Source organism: Lissotriton helveticus, chromosome 10 (assembly GCF_964261635.1).
Source record: "Lissotriton helveticus chromosome 10, aLisHel1.1, whole genome shotgun sequence".
In the NCBI taxonomy this organism is placed as follows: domain Eukaryota; kingdom Metazoa; phylum Chordata; class Amphibia; order Caudata; family Salamandridae; genus Lissotriton; species Lissotriton helveticus.
This window is the reverse complement of record NC_136071.1, coordinates 924,918,442-924,923,829: the sequence shown is the minus strand read 5'-3', so window position 1 is coordinate 924,923,829 and position 5,388 is coordinate 924,918,442.

Here is a 5,388-nt window from a genome sequence, read left to right as displayed (position 1 = left end):
GGAGGTGTCTCCGAGACTCAAACTGGGATCCCCAGGTTCTCAAATCAGAAGCTCTGGCCGTGGCGCCACATCCTCTCCACTCCTGTGTTATTTGTCAGGGAGCTCTTTCCTTCTCCCAGACGATGATTTATGAAAACAGCTCTTTATTTATTACATAGGCGAAACCAATGCATTACCAATGCTTGTGAATACACTCATTACCCCTATGGTAGGTCCAAAATTCAAGTGGGCAGGGTGCAGTGTATTAAAAATGTTGGACATGTACTTTTAACTTTTACATGTCCTGGTATTGAAACACTCTTACATTAGTGTTTTTTTCAAACTAATATAGGATAGCATTGGGTTAACGTATTACATTTATTAAGTGAAACATTTCAATTGGGAGCAGGTTGAAATGTTGTGTCTGGAGGCTTAATAATTGCAATTTAAAGCCCTCTTTAATGTTAGAGTCAGATTTTAAGTTGCAATTCTGAAAAGTTGGCATTTTCCCGTCCCAACCATTTGGAGTCTGCTGCTTGCATCCTGGGTCACTTGAGTAGGTGTTAGACCTGGCATCTTTTGGCATGCTTCCCCAGTCTTCTTGCTTTCTGCCCTCCTGGTTTTGCTGGGTTAGTGTCTCTGCGCAGCTTCTCACTGCTGTTCAGTGATAATGTTCAAGTGCTCCTATGTTATGAGAGTGCCAGGTCCTATAAATCAAACGCTACTAGTGGGACTGCAGCACTTATTATGCCAACCACAGAAGTAGCTATGTAAAGGTATCTCAGACCTGCCACTGCAGTGTCTGTATACAGTTTTTACTGCCATGTCAACTTGGCAAATGCACCAACTTGCCAAACCCTATCCTCCCCTTTTATTACACGTAAGTCATCCTTAGGGTAGGCCCAAGGTAGTGTATGTGAAAGGTAGGACATGTGCCTGTGACATATCCTGATAGTGAAACAGAGTGTATTTCGTTTTGCACTATTGAAAGGCTATCTGTCCCATAGGATAGAATGGGAGATACTTTATAACATCTTACAAGCATAACTTCCCATTGGGACAAGATAGAGAAATTGAGTTTAGTATACCTGAATTCAGAATGTGAAAATGCATCTTTCAGGAAAGATGAATTTTATGTTGTGTGTTTAAAAATACCACTTTTACGGAGTGGGTATTTATTTGCTTAACCATCCTGAGTGCCTCTGCTGGGTTGTAGATTGACCGTCTGGCTTTGGGGTGACAGGAGCTGGGAATGTGCATTCACTGTAGACAGCCACCAGGGGGTGGGGGGGAGGTTGAGGGGTGTACTTCTTTTCCTGGAAGAGTAAGGGCTTGGCTGAATAGGCATGGGCTGTATTTAGAGTAGTGGGAGATGAATTCCTTGCACCTGAATAGGCCTGGTCTGCCTTACACAATGCTGTCGCCACCTCCTGCCAGGGTGTTGGGCCAGAGAGAACAGAATTGGTTTGGGCTAAGCACAGAGACTCTTTGCCACAAGAGAACAATGGGAAATGTGGCATAAATATTGGGGCCCAGACTCCAGAATTTTAGAACTCTTTTGGACTCAGAAACCTAGCAAGAAGAAGAACTAGAGAAGCTGCAAGGAGGAACTACCACTTTGCTGTGTACTTTTGTATGTTGGCCTGTGGTGGCTGCTTCTGTCTTGGGCAGAGAAAAGACTGGACTGAACGTTCTGCAACTTCTTTGTTTGAGTTTCTCCAAGGGCTTGAGGTTGAGCTTGCCCCCTGTTCAAGAAATCTCAGGAACAGCAGACTTCAAGTTCTTCTGCCATCAGCACTGGGGACTGTGCGTTTTGTGCTCCAACAGAAGAAAAAGCAACCCAACGCCATCCACAACACTGCTGACAACTCGGTGTCCTTAAGGCACCGCAGAGGGCACTGCCGCATGCCGCACCGCAACCCTGGTCTCACAGACGATGCCACCCATGTCCGCCACCGAGCCGCTGCTTGTCCCGTGACCTTTGGTCATGCACTTTGCACCTCCTCACTTTACGAGACGTCCTTGGTATCCCCGACGATGCTGCTCCCCGCCGACATTGACACCACTGCTTTCACCGTGGTTCGAGGGCACCGCTTGTAAGTTACAAGACGCACCATCCTCATCCCGTCCGCAATCTTGGCCCACCAATGCCTGCGCCATTGTCTCCAGTTTGATAGCCAATGACAGCGCTTCAGCAACACCGACACCGCTGCTTGCAATGTGACCTGCCACACCGCAATGAGCACTGCATTACTTTGCACTGCAGCTGTGGTCTCACCAACTCTGTTGGACGACCGTCACTGAGCCGCTGCCTGCACCGTGACCTGAGGGTACCATATGCCGCACCGCTACACTTTGCACCGCAGCCCTGACGCCTGCCGACGCCAGCACTCCTGACTTCAACCGCCTCTAAAATAAACCTGACTGCTCATGTCAAGCTGCCAAGGAGGTGAGCAGGGGTTATTTAGGCGTGTAACTCCTTTATCCTAACTAGAATGAGGGTCCCTACTTGGACAACAGTGCAAACCATTGCCAACTAGAGAACCCCATTTCTAATATATATATATATATATATATCGAAGAAAACTCCTCAAAAAAGAAGAAGAGGCCACGTATGGGGAACTCGTGGAAGCAACTTTAATTGAGCACAGTGCAAATGGCGAATGCATTTCGGCTTCCTAAGCCTTCTTCAGCGCCAACAATGTCTCGGGGTTACAAACACCAGCGTGGGTTTAAGTGTCCAGCCACTAGCCGATTGGTTGTAGTCCGCTCCACCCCTAGGCGTGTGCTTTGGCTCACCTGCTGCCAGTCATCTGCAACAGGCGAACTACCAATCCCAGAATGCTTGGTTTCTTCCAGGTAGGTCACACGAGGGGAATGAATAGTTTTTTGCGGCATGTTACAGGACCCTGCAATGTTGTAAATGTTCACTCCAACACTGCAGCTCCGTTGCCCCCTCTGGTCCCCAAACCGCAACACCCCTCGAAATCAGGAGTCCATGTGGCATGGGCAAGTCTGACAATGCAGCTCTACCGCGTAAAGTGCAATACTTCAACTCCGCTTTATCTCTTCCTGAGCTCGTAGGTGGGCCTCAGTCAATCCAGTTCCCTGGAACCATAGAAATTCTGCCGCAGCAGATACCAGCAATGCTAAGGCCAACTTGTAGCTGCATGGGCCCCTGGAGCGCGTCTCTGGCACACGCGCTGGATTTGCATCGAAGAAAACTCCTCAAAAAAGAAGAAGAGGCCACGTATGGGGAGCTCGTGGAGGCAACTTTAATTGAGCACAGTGCAAATGGCAAATGCATTTCGGCTACCTAAACCTTCTTCAGCGCCAACAATGTCTCGGGGTTGCAAACACCTGCGTGGGTTTAAGTGTCCAGCCACTAGCCGATTGGTTGTGGTCCGCTCCACCCCTAGGCATGTGCTTTGGCTCACCTGCTGCCGGTCATCTGCAACAGGCGAACTACCAATCCCAGAATGCTTGGTTTCCTTCAGGTAGGTAATGAATAGTTTTTTGCGGCATGTTACAGGACCCCGCAATGTTGTAAATGTTCACTCCAACACTGCAGCTCCGTTGCCCCCTCTGGTCCCCAAACCGCAACACCCCTCGAAATCAGGAGTCCATGTGGCGTGGGCAAGTCTGACAATGCAGCTCTCCCGCGTAAAGTGCAATACTTCAACTCCGCTTTATCTCTTCCTGAGCTCGATATATATATATTCCCTGAAAAAACAAAGATTACAGGGACGTTATAGTTAGGTTCAGATTTGAGTCGTACAAAACCAGTGACATTCGACAGTTATAGTTGAGCTATACCTGAGCTAACTATAACTTACACAAAATCTGAAATGGGTGATAGGGGCCGTGTGGTAATGATGCTCACTCTTGACAGCAATCTCTTTGCTGAATGACATTTGTTATGGTTCTCAAGAGAGGGGGAACCACCGAATTCCCCAAGTTTGACCCCTGGGGATCTGCCTTACAAACAACTCCATGCCTGAGCACACATTTGTCAAGTTATCTTATTGCTAATTGTATCATAAACATTCATGACACTATTCAACTTGTTGGGATTTTATTGTCTTCCTTGATGTTCCAGTCAACACTTGTTTTGTTGTCTGGGAGTAAACCCATGACTTCCTCAGGGCTGGAAAGACAATTATATGACAACCACTTGTATCGTGTACATAGTCCATTACTCTATACATATAAAATTTGGTGGAGACCACACTTCAATATGTATCTATAGTACCGAGGATATAACATGGAATTGTGATACAATTTATCGTGCTTGTTATGCCACAGAGTCAGTGTATAGTGCAATTCTATCAATTCATTATAGCATGCTATTGTGGGACGTGGTGCACTTATCAGTATCAATGGGAATGCAAGTTAGTAAAAAATAACAATGACTCACATATAGAGGTGGTGGGGAAATTGCACTTATCTTTCACAGTGGGAGGGAGTGAGGTTGGAAACCTATGTACAAGAAAAGTACCTGGCTTGATGCGATAATTCACAGTAAACCTTAAGTAAGGATGTGAATACTTGGTAAGCAGTTGTAAAAGTTCATATACAGTCGCAAGAATGCCGAAAGGTCACACATAGATAATCGAGAAAGCATGCCCTACCTCTGCGCCAGTTATACTTCCGTCCCGGCCAGTAGGTGGTGTGGAACTGCTATATCAATAATTATCAATGTAAAGCAGGGAAAGGTATCCAAAACCTTTTTTCAATCTGTAATGTGAATAATGGAAAAAATTCCCCTCAATATGTATATTGTTAATCAGTTGATGAGCATCAAATAAGTATAATGATGCAGGAAGCCCAGAAAGGGTGTATCAAGTACATAATAGTAGTTATGACAGTCACTGCATATCTAGAGTAAAATAGGTTTAATTTGAGTCAAGCGGATAACTAAAATTGATGAGGAGGTGAAAGTTCACCCCAGAAGTAATGTGAGTAAAGCAATTGCTTAGTTAGGCTAAGATAAGTACAGTATTCATAGTACATGTATCTAAGGGACGGTAAATACCCGTACAGTATACAGCGTCAAATTCTATTATGGAAACCCTGGCTTATTGCAGAAACACAGATACAGGTAGAGCATGAACAACATGAAGGGCTAAGTCTTACCTGACACACACGTCGATCCACGCAGTGTCATCAGGTAATGTAGTGTCAGGGCATCCATTATTGCCCGGTGTACAACTTCAAAGCAAAGAGCAAGGCGCTTAGTAATATCTAACTTACAAAAATAGTAGTGTGAGGTACCGAGTGCACCCTGGTCTGACCTACCATGCACAAGCACCTATCTGCATTCAAGAATGGCTCCAAATGCGGCTGCAGCATGTGTTCAGTTTGAAAAAACAAGAAGTAATATAACTGAAACTAGAACGCTAGAATGCG